The sequence below is a fragment of the Balearica regulorum genome, chromosome 3, assembly GCF_011004875.1.
Source record: "Balearica regulorum gibbericeps isolate bBalReg1 chromosome 3, bBalReg1.pri, whole genome shotgun sequence".
Lineage (NCBI taxonomy): Eukaryota > Metazoa > Chordata > Aves > Gruiformes > Gruidae > Balearica > Balearica regulorum.
In genome coordinates, this window is record NC_046186.1 from 56,837,604 (window position 1) to 56,850,173 (window position 12,570).

Consider the following 12,570-nt stretch of genomic DNA (forward strand, 5'->3'; position numbering starts at 1 on the left):
GGTTTTTCTGGTGCATGTTTGTCTTATTTTGTTTTCTTTTTGATATGGCAGAAATGACAACCTTTGGGAGAATCCAAATAATCAGATTTACATTTTGTTTAGCCAGTCTCACTGTTCCTATCTTGAAAATAACTCCCAATATAGTTTTATACTCCATTATCATAGTAGCTGATCATCATTCATGCTAAACAATAACAACAGAAGTTCCTAAAGGCCATCAGAGAGTCCCTGGCATTTTCTTTTCTTTGGCATTTTTCTTTTTTAGTGTAGGTCTTTGCTTGGGCTGTGCGATTTTTAACTTTTGAGATTCTAATAATTTGGTTTACTGATTTTTTTTCTTCAGATTCCTGCAATTGAGGTTGGGGGTAGGGGGATGGAGTTTAATGTTTCTCAGTACAAAGCAGGGTGGTTCTTAGATGGAGCAGAGTCTCTCCTGTTTAAGGTTTTTCTGTGTTTCCTAAAGAAAGTGAGATTATAATATCTTCTGATTTTTTGTTTTCTTTTACCATAGCTGGATCCCTTCTGTGAGGAATGCTTTGTTCCCATACTCTCAGAGGCTTTGTCCTGTGCTTTTCAGCTTGCCACTGCTATAAACCAACTTCCTCCATAGTGGATATTTTACCCTTTAAATGTTTGCATACACTTAGCACCTCCCTTCAAAAGTGTCACACTGCCAGTATTGAGCTTTTTCAGTTTAATATTTTGCCATGACTTTCTCGATCTTCAAGGTTCTTTAATTTACCTGTTTTAACTCTGTAAACTCACTGATTTGCATCCTTTTTGTATTACTGTTAAGTATCCTGCTGGGTAGATCTGAAGGCATTTAGAACTGTAAATCTCAATCCTGATAAAGGCAGAACCCTTAATTTGTTTAAAGCATTTACATTAATGAAAACTGCTAAGTAGAAGTGGAATATAAACCAGCTAGTTTATGAAATACTGAAGTCAGTTCTTTTAGATGATTCTAGGAGTCTAAGAATAACAAACAAGGCAAAATTACATTCTTTAATTGGGAAGCTGCTAACTAGAAGAATAAACAGAACAGACTCAAAAGGGATTAGTGGCACACTGGTAAATGGATAGAAGGCATGTACGGAATCTAAAATTATGTGATTTCCTGACTTGTCTTTGCTTATTTTACACTGGTAAATTAGTTCATTAGAAGTCATCCTTCATTTATAGTATTTTAACTGATGGGAGAATCTGGCTGAAATAAACTTTCCAAATCTCCGTAAGTATGAATCACATAGCCAGGAGCCAAAAGAAAAGACAAACTGAATTACCTAGGGTGTGGTCCATGGATTCATAGACTTCATGTTAAATAGCTTTTCTGCTAGACCGCTTTGGTATGTAACTGCCTAGCCCTTTCCCCTGACAGACCGTCTGCGACAGAAGTGCGCAAGTGCTCAGAGGCTTTTGCAGCAGTCACTAGCCTTTGCTTCAGCTCTGTCTCTATCTAGGTCATTAATTTCCACATCATCAGTGCTGAGAATGAAAGTACAATTAACAATTAATGACAACATTCTGTTTAGTGAACGCAAAGGAAACTCATAAAATTGTTTCCGGTCCTCCCTGGGCTCTTAGTGATGGAGTATTGGCAAGTGTTAATCTGTCGACTGCGTGGAACACACTGCTGTGCAGAATTGGGCCAGTGCAAAACCACCTTGTTTGGTATTAGTGAGTTGTCATCGGCAGTGAGGACTGCAAAGTGCCCTGCAGATGTACTGAACATGGTTTGGAACAACGTTATGATAACAGTGGGAAATAATCCATCTGTTAACAAAATCCAGTTTTTATTCTGGAGCAATTAACATTAAAATTCCTTGGTTAAGTGTGGCCTTCCTTTGCTATATTACAATAGATTATTGTGGCTAATGGTTTTGAAAGATTTTAGGGGGCAGCAAGTGGCAAATTCAGTTGTCTAAAAATGGCATTTAGTGTCATTTGAGATGTCCTCAGGCACAGTGTGTGGTATCCCGCTGCTCCAGAACAGTGTAGGCATCCTGTTTGTCCTGTGTCACATCTGCCAAACACATGTGCGAATCTCAAATGCTCTAGGGCATCTCAGCTGGCACTAAATGCCCATTGTAGTCCACTGAATCAAGCTTTCTGTGTTTCTTTCTGTGATCCTAAATTGCAGGTGGGTTTAAGATGACCTAAGTTAAGGTGAACTTCAAAGCAAGTCTTGCCAGAGAGCTGAGCGTCTCTTCTGTTTCTGTGATTTTTCCCCAGTCCCATGGATATATCTTGGATATCCTAAGTGCACCAAGTGGCACTAGCCACCTGCCATTATAGACAGTTTCACCACCTGCAATGCATGCAACTAAATTTCATCATTAACATCTACTTAATTCCTGTTTAGGCTCCTACGTCCTGTGTATGAAACAGTACCTGTCATTTAAGTCTGACATGTTAGTTCAGTGCATTTGCTTTTCACTAATATGCTCGTCCCCCTTAACTTTGAGGCATTTCATGCGGAAATGAATTACAGTGTGGGATCAGAGCCGTGAACACAGAAGTTAAACAAGTGAAAATTAAAGACAATCAACTCCTTTTATTTGCGTTTTAAATAAAATACAAGAGCTTATGATTTCTTATGGGAGGATCAATTTAGCCTTAGCAGTGTTTTATTTAATGTGCTTTCCAGCAAAGAAAAAACCTGCTGTCATACAAGTTTTTCCTCCAAGTGACATCTCTATTGGAGTCTGCTATTCTTAGCAATTTTGAATTTTCCCACATAAAGTGACAATTCGTCATTCTGAACTGATGTTATCACTCAAATTAGAATCCATAGTTTTTGTTTTCCAGGGAAGTAAAAAAAAAAAATAAAATAGACAGCTAGTTTTCTATATCAAGAAAATACTCCTTCATAGATGACAGGGAAAAGAGGCATAGGTGTTTGGCATATTAGAAGCTAACTGTAGTTATATTTCACAGAATGAATGCACAAGGTAGAAATGTGATACTTGTCAGGTTCCTAATACAAAAGCATATTTCAAAGCTGTGCAGTTCAACTCACCTTGACGAAGTCTTTACCCAGCTCCAGGAAAAGCTCTGGTTCAATGCACATCAAAATGGTGGGAGTTCCATGGTGGAAACACAGAACTTAGTTGAATCTTCTCAAGGACAAACCTGGGCAAGAGCTTTAGGATGTGTGAGTGGAAACAATTGAAGGATATTGTAGTGACAAATTAAGAACTACTTTTGTTCCATGTTGTACTTACGTAAATTTGGCTGTTACTATGAACCAAGTGACTGGTGCTTGAAGATTGGGCACCACACTTCTTCCGCTGAGGTCCCTGAGCCGTGTCATGGGTGGGCCATAAGAGGTATTCGGTAAGAATAAACCCTGCCGCTGCCACTGCCACCCCAGAAGAGGTAGGGTCAACAGGGAGAGTTAGTGGTGGCTAGGAGGGTCAGACAAGGAGATGGATGTCTCCGAAATGAAATCATAGAGCTTGGGTGGCAAACTGCTCACTGAAATTCTGGGTGCCCAGATAGAAATTCTAACTCCTGATGATAAATTATTGAAAAGACAAAGAAACTATTCTTTGTAAAGTAAGATTATCTTATCCCCAGTTTTTCCTCACCTTTTTGCCCCTGATTTATTCTCCATCCCAAAGTCTGCCAACCTTTCTCACCAGAGCAGTCTTTTGTCCTGGAAGTCGTCCCACTGAAACTCAGTAGGAGCTCCTGGGCAGAAAGATGCTATTCATTGCACTAAAATCATCTAGAAGATGAAGGGTACTCATGGAGTTAGCTATGTCTCCACAACTGCCATTGAGACAGCGGCATATGTAGCAATTTGAGTGCGACATTAAACCCACGCACCGTGCGCGCTCAGGCAGGTGACATTGTGAGACCGATGCTGCCCAGCTCCTGACAAGTTTCCAGCTTGTGCAGCTGTTGGGAACATACGGGGCTTGATGGTTCTGTAGTTAGTGTTTCTTCCTTTTTCTTATGTATCCACACACATCCCACAGCCTGGCTATACTGAACACCCTGAACATCAAAATAACAGGTTTGCTTTCAGAAAAAGTTAATAATGGATTCAACTCACCTTAATTATTGAATAGGTTCATTGCCTTGTAACAAATCTGAATGTGTTGCCAGGTCTGTGATCTGCCTCTTTGATACTGGCAAAGATTTTCTTTGTAAGTGCATTCAGCTAGGTGTGTAGGAGAATCTGAAAATCTGAGCTAAGGCACAACTTGCTTCTTCCTCATTATCTTGAACATTTTACTGGTATGGAAACATGTTGCGATTCAGCTGACTACAGTAATTTAGGTGGAAAGGTAGGTGCTGCAAATTTCAGTGCTAATTAAACAGAATTGTGACAGCAGGAGAAAGTAATATGCCCTGTTCTTCCAAATATGGGTTCAGTCCAATCTGTCTTTTTAATTGGACTGCAACAGATTATTAAATGATTCAAATAAATAATGGAAGTAAACTTCAACTAAAATCCTGCTGAAGGGGAAACTGCCTTTTATTAAAATGGTTTCATATTATTTTGTTCTGCATTCTGACAAATACGTAGCCATCAATATTCTTGGTTCAGTATGACAGAAATTGTTCAGATTAATAGCTCACTAGGTGGGTGTCTATATGAATTTCTATTAAAAATGTTGATAAAAATACCATCACATTTTTGAATGGGCAGACCATGAACAACTGCATTACCCTGCAGCATTATTTAATAATTTAGCAAATTCAACTATACAACGATCTTGAGAATTTTAGTAATTAGTCTCCAAAGTGAAGAACATGTGTAAGCCAGCTGTTTTCTCATGCCTCAGTTCAAGATAGAAAGAAAATTCAACAGTCTTACTTTTGGCAAATAATGCTTTGGAGGGAGGAATAGTAAGGAACAGAAATTGAAAGTTAATCCTTCAGTAGCCAAGTTATTTTGAAAACTGTCTGAGAGGAATTCATATGCCTCTATTTGTGTTTACAACTACAGGAAAAGTCGGGAGTAAGGCAACCAGCTCCTAGAATCACACAGAGAATCACTGCTAGGAAAACCCCTGTCTCCACAAAAAAGGAGCATTACTTACAATTGCTCTCAAAAAGTGAGAAAGTTTTCATTTTAAACTATTGGTACTAAGAAACGGGAGTAAGATACGGACCTGTTGATCATTCGCCAAACCTGTTGATCATTAGTGCATTTACCTGTGCAAAAGCACAGCCTTGGAAGCAATTATTGGGTAACAACCTGGAGCATGGGAAGGGCTAATCTACAGGAGAATTTAGATCAGGGGATAACTGGAAGACTGGTGGACCTTCAGCTTTGGGGGAAGGCATTGAGACTGATAGGGTCCCTACTTCCCTGTTTAGTTATCACAGTCCCCAAATGATCTTCTGGTTCTTTCACCTCCAGATAACAGTTTGCATCTGCTTGCTAGATACTAATTATTCTGATTTTTCTAGTTGTGAGTTTTAAGGCAGGCTATCTGACCCACATACAGTAGATACAATTGGTGCCACAGAAATTTTATGTTGAAAAAAGTTGAATCTGTCATTTAATCCAACCACTTTCATAGCTATATCTTCCTTCCATATGTTGCCAGAGGTGGTACGTATAAAATATAACCCTGCTTGACAAAAAGAGAATAGTTTCCAGAAGCTGGGGAAAGAAGGCAACCAAATAAACAAGAGAAAGATCTACCCAAAGCGTTGCTGGCATGACACTGCTTATGCGCAGTCCATGTCTCTGCATAAAATTCATAATGGAGCTATACTTCTTACTGATTATGTCCAACCACTAAATCTTATATTAACAAAATACTTTTAGGAATTATCTTTCGAGGTAAGTCCTTACAGCTGAGATAATTCCAGTTTCCTACATTTATCTGCTGCTCCACCCTTAGCCGTGATTCAAAGTCCAAGTTGTTTGACACTCAATCTGATTTTGAGAACTATATTAAGCCAGCAAAGTTCTTAATACTGAGCAGGAAATATTGCTTATTATGAAACCAAACAGAGAACAAAGTAAAAAGACAAACAAACAAAAAACACTCCCAAAATGAAAAGGCAAACTAAAAATCCAAGTCATTGTGATGATCACAGTAAAACAAACACCTCAGTCTGGTTGTTTCGAGAACAAAATCAGACTACGTTTACAGAAGTATAATCCATATTGAAACATTAAGCCTATCACTGTCTGGTTTATATCATTAATATTTCATACAGACCTAAGTGCATTTTTCTTCCATGAAAATCTCTCACACTCCGTTAGGATTCACCACTATTAAGTGCAATTTAGTGTTGATGGGTCTTTCCAGCCACTGGAAATTCTAAAATATCACAGCATTTTTTCTAAAGAGATAATAGTTTACTAGAAGCTGCCATGGCAAAGTGTGCTTTGAATAAGTTTGTGCACATCCATCATGCAGTGCATGGGTTTCAATAAGAGTTTTTCATCTTTATGTGATACATTTCTTTTTCAGATTGTTTAATCTTCTTTGATTTGATGTTTAAAAATCACTCATGACTTCAGCAATATCTCTTTATACTGTTCACTTCATGGAGATTAATCTCCACAGCCTTCAAAGAGGACACAAGAAGCAGACATCTCTGATTTTCCTATGACTATATTTCAGCTCTCCCTGCTACAATGAAGGAGTAGACCTCAGTTGTTGAAATACAAAATCAGAAGATTTAGAGCTGGAAATTGCTTTCGTTAGGTCCTCTCATCTATAGTTTTACCATTTCAGAATTGCTGTCTTTCAAGGGCTTTTGTCCAAGTTAGTTATAAATAATTCAGGCCACACAAAAACTGAGAACAAAAGCAATGAATTTTTAGTTTCAGTTCCCCGATAGTTGGAAAAGATTTTCCTTCATTTGAGAGCATCTTTAGTAGTCTGCCTTCTATTTTCAGTTCTTGTATTTCTTCACCCTACCTGCAGAAAACCAAATAATCAGGCAGACAGGAAAATCCCAAACTTTGCCATTGTCCTTTGTTTCAATTTGTATTACTGGCTTGGATTGTAAATTATACTGTTCTGCCTACTGTCTTGATTTGTCTGTATGTAATTCAGATGCAGCTAGCATTAGAAGATTTGTCATAGACACAAAAACCTTTTGCAGGATAGATTCTGTGAAAGTGTGTTTTTTAATTAAAATTCATATCTCTGTCATTATCATCAGTGGAGTCATAAAGCTTATGGCCAAGAGAGGACAGTAGATTATTTTCACCTCCTAAGTACTGTACCTATTATGCTTTTTTTTTTCTTTTAATCCTTATAGCTTTTTAGTGAGCCAAATAACTCAAGATTTTGCCACAACACATTCACCTTATTCTACACTTTCTTAAGGACAGCCATATAAGATAGGCATAATCAGAGATTTTTGCTGAAAATCAAATATTAGAATCAAATGAATGTGGTTTTGTACATGTCTTTTTATTAGAGGTGAACTAGAGGAGTACACATGATCTTCTGGAAAGTCCCTTGTGAGTTTAAGATTAAGCAGTAGAAAAAATAGCAGCAAAAACTGTAGCCTACAAATAACTCATGCTGGAAACAAGGGTTGGAATGATGAGTATCAGGAGCATTCCTGAGGCATTCCTGATATACATTAATGTAAACATCTAAATTGATAATTTTGAACAATAAATATGTTTGCAATTATCAAACTGTGCCTGGAAATATCATATAAAGATGGAAAATGTCTACAATAATTAGATATACTATTTACTATGGCTGTTGCAGTCAACATTGCATAACTGCTACAACTGAAAACTAATGGAAGCCATAATACTCCTGACTTTTTGCTAATTTGTTTCCCTTAGCATTAACTTGTATCTACAGTACAAGTGGAGAGGTGCCTGTGATTTGATTATATTATAAATAGTAATAAGAAAGGATTTAAATTCCCGCTACTTGCATCTGCCAGCAATTCCATGTAACCTATGGTTATTTACCTTACACAGTATTTTTTTTATGTCCCAAACACATACAGTGCCTTTTCTGGAAGTGATGTCAAGTGGCAGCGTGCCATTATGTGTCATTATTAATTGATAATTTTTCTATTAACTTGTAGTAAAGGAATTTCCATGCTTCTAGAGATAATTAGATCTCAAGTGATCTAAGTATCTGGGTTTACTGCAGGTGAACACAATCTCCAGATGAAAATATTAAGGCTTTACATACATTCTCTGAAATGTTGTTAAGACAATTGCTCTATCATAGTGCCCAGAAGGAGTTGACCAAATCAGTTATAAGTAATCACTCATTTCATATACAACTGACACCTTTAATGAAAAATGTGTTGTAGGTTTATTGACAAAATCATACAACATATTGCTCCCAGAAGAGCCAGAACATTTTTATAGAGTAATATGAATGATAGTAAAGAACCAGGAAGACAATTTATGACAGTTAATTAGTTGTACTAATAGACCTTGAAAACTCTGGGGTCCTAGCCAAATCACTACACTATGTACATTTTGTATTATTTCATATGTAATGCAGAATTCCTGGTACAAGAGGAAAAATAAGGACTGACTGTCTGAGATGTACTTGCCTTTGGTGAAAGCTGATTGATTTTGCAGATGTTCCCAGCTGATAGTGAAACAAACATTCTTGCAACTTATCTTGGCTTTCACTGGAAAACTAAAACCAAACTGAAATTGTTGATCAGTTTGTCAAAGTCTGAAAATTTTATAGCAAGTATACATCATAGACTATGATATAAAAGACCTTGAAATATATTTCAAGAATGATTACTGTTTCAGGTGGAGACCCTTCAAAACTCACTAGTTTGAAATCATGAGATATCCATTCCTGAAATAAGAGAAGAATGTCCATAATGAACCAAAACTCCTGATGTCCGAGTGATATTTTTAACAGTTCTCGTTAATTCTTGCATTAATGAACTTTTTTTTTTTTTTTGAGGAGGAGGGGGGGTAGATTCGCAAAAATGTATACTGCTTTTAATAGATATTATGAAAAATGTTTCTTTGCGTTTGCACGTGTATACGTGAGCATATGTACAGGCTGATGGAGGTATGAGGAATCAACGAAGCGGGGAGGCTGTGGAGTGCCTTGCTGATGGGAAGCAGCGTCACAAACGGGGGATCCCCGTCGCAGCCACAGCGGGGGCACGGCCCGCCGCCGCTCTGCGCCCTTCTTCCACTCGCACTTTTCCTTTTCCCCCAGTAAATGCGAGCCCCTTCCACCCAGGCTTAGCCAGCCTCCTGCCAGCAGCGCCGGGACGCAAGGTCTCCTTTAGGTCACATCCCCCCCTAGTGGGACCTGCCGAAACGCGGTCCTCCTGCCGGGCCCCGCCGCTCCAGACCTCGGCCTCCTGTCGGAGCTCGTCTGGTTAAACCTTAGTCTCAAATAAAATCAAAATTATTTTCAGAAATCTTTAAATTATTTAGAATAATAATATAGCCACCAATAAAACTTTTGTAAATGAAAAGGATCTATTTTTTAACATTTTCTGGTGCTTTTATGTATTTTATTTTTTTTCTGAGCTGCTTTTATATTTAGATGTGGTGCAAATCTGAATAAGGACAATATGGAGATTCATATGTTCTGCCCTTCAGTGTCTTCCAGGTTAATTGGCTGAGTGTGCAGATGACACTTTTTCCTAGCCACCAAAACTTCAAACCCTGGTTAGGATTGGGATGTTAAACAATCCGTCAGGCATTTTGCCCAGTAGTAGTTATTCTTCTTGGCACAATCTGAAAATTGTGTCTAATATCTATCTGCAACCTTGGTTTGCAGAGCTGCATAGATATGTGAGCTTGTGGTAAAACTGGTAATTAACGGTGACATAAAGAAAGATTACATTTCAGCATAACATTTAGAATTAAGATAAAGATTTTGGCTTAAACACACACAATGTTTCTGGTGCTGAATTATGTTTTAAGTCTTTCTGTACTGCTGTAATAGCCTGGAAGCTTCAAGTCAGCAATTGCCATGTCTGGAGGCACCTAATTTTCTGAGAAGTCCCTTAATTGCTTCCTGCTGTGACTGCGTAGGAGCACGCTGGTCTTGAGAGCGTGAAGCTGCTTGGTGCCTCGGTCTGTGGAGTCTGTGTAAGGAAAGCATCTTTCTAAGCTACAGCAGGAATTTGAATAGGTTGGTTTTGTGATAATCATCCGCGTGGCCACCTCGATTAGCACTGCAGTGTTAGGATCCTTTCACAGATTTGATCCGCAAAGGTCATTGTTATCTTTTCCTGAATATTTTGGTATCTTCAAGAATAAGACAAGCAATCTTGCTATACTTTTGGTTCATTCTTTCATTGCTTTTGTTTTCACCCTGAAGTTGAAAACACTGACAACCATAGGTGTATGGGAATAAACCTTCCTCAGGACAATTTATAGAATAAAAGAAGCAATATGCTTTTGCCTACCAGTCCTGCCCTAGGGAGTTTGCAAGGGAGCCAACAGAAGTTTCACACATTTTTAAGCGCATAGTATTGCCTTAAATGTGTTTCCCTAGATTTCATTAAGATTCAAAATAATTATATGAAATACATACTCAATTCCCAGTTGCCTGTCCTACGTTAAATCTACACATATCCACCATCAGAGCAAACCACTTTTTTAAAAACTCATGGTGAGTTGTCACAGCAGAGAGCAGTGGTGGAAGTAAGCTGATTTATGATGGTGTATAACACCAGGGCTTGCAACACATATGCCAGCACTTTTCAGATGTAGTCGGCGGGTCGAGCAGATTGCATATCAAGGACTTTTACAGTTTCACACTGAGATTTCTACATTTCCATTTCAAAGGCTGGTAGAGACCCTATTTGTTCTTGATGTAGAATTCCTACTTGAAATCAAATGGTATTGAGGGCAGGGAACAAAAGTTGAATAAGTAACGAAGATCTATTTATGTGCCATGGAAAGAAAAAAAGTTGTGCAAGTGCATTGGTATCACTTTATGTGAATTTGTAAAATGATCTGTGCTTTAAGTAGCAGTTTCATAAAGAAATACAAAGAGATTTTACTTCGGTTTTAGCATTTTACTTGCAGTGTATAGTGTGTGTTTCCCTTTCCTGTACCTGAGATTAGCCCTTATTTTCAGGCTCATTTGGCTAATCAGCATGATCTTCCTTTATCAGTAAACATCTTCAGCAGTTTCTTCTATACTTATCAGCTTAACTGGCTTTGTACCTGTGACTGCTTTCCAGGTTTCAGAAAAGGAATTTACCCAGAGGACTATAAAGAGTGACTGAAGAAGTTCATCTGAAATATAGTAATCACTGACAATTTCCATAAACTCGTGTGCAATGGATAGCAAAAGGAGTTCTCAGGCTCATGTAGATTGTATCAGCTTGTGCTGTGTCCATCCGAAATTGTCAGAAATAAATATACTTTCTTCAACACCATGTTATGAATACTTACCCTGTCTTTAAGGGTATTTTTGAAAAAAGATGTTAAGAAAAGCAAGTTATCAGTGTTTTGGATTCTAAAAGTTTCCTAAAATGTAACGAGCTTTCTCACATTGCGTGTTATGAAAGTATTTGGATTTCTACCGTGTATCTTGCAGTTAGTGAAACGTTTAAAAAAAATATATATACTACACTGATGATCCAATTTTCCTCAAATTTCACTTTTGAAGTATTATTAATTTAATATTTTTATTTTTCATTCAGTGGAAATAATGAACTTCTGATAACTCAGTACACGAAGACAATTCTTTCTTACAAGTTCTTGCTTACTGCTTGGAAAATGTGCATGTTATTCTGTGTGAACAGAGGGATTGGCAGTCAACTTTTCTCTTCCAAATTTACTGTTTCACACCTCTTCTTCTTCTTTTTTTTTAATATATTCCAAAAATACAAAATTGAGAAAGATCAATATTTTCACAGGATTATAAAACTACATTTGCAAGTTGTTGGGATGTGAATATTGTACTGACTACACAATTAATTCCTGATATAGAGCATCAATATGTGTATATATACATATCTCAAAGGTATATAAATATGTATTAAAGATGCATATATATATAGTATTCTTGAAAGTGTGAGCTTCTGCACTGAAATTGAGCCTTAATGAAAGCAGTGGGAAAAAAAGGACACTTGCATAGTGAAAACCTCACTTTCTGCCTTAGTGGTTTGAGCGCTTGGCGGGGTGAATCTTGTTTCTGCCAGGGGGATTGTTTCTCTGTGTGGCATTAAACTGCTAGTAGCAGTAATACAATACCATCTCCCAGTCATTAGACAGAGTTTCTTTGGCTTGTGATTCTCTGCATGAAGGAGGGAGCTCAGGTTCCCCCGGGAGAGATGTCATTCTGCTCCTGGAGTTTCTGGGCATGCTCAAGGAAAACCAGAATAAAATGGGGAGGTTTAGTTACACAGTGTAGGGCTCAAGCGCTGGTTCAAACAGAAGCCTGTTAGTATTCTGTAAATATTCTCACATGTAGTTTTTTTCTGAATTATTTCTCAGGTTAATGAAGTTTTCAAATCTCTTTGCAAAGTAATGCAGCTTTCTCTACAGGGATAAAAGATGCATCTGTTTTCTTTCAGTTGTCCTCTGTCCTGCTAATAATTAAAGCAGTGGCTTGGAAAGTTCAAGATACCATTTTGAAGCTTACACGCTCAGCAGGG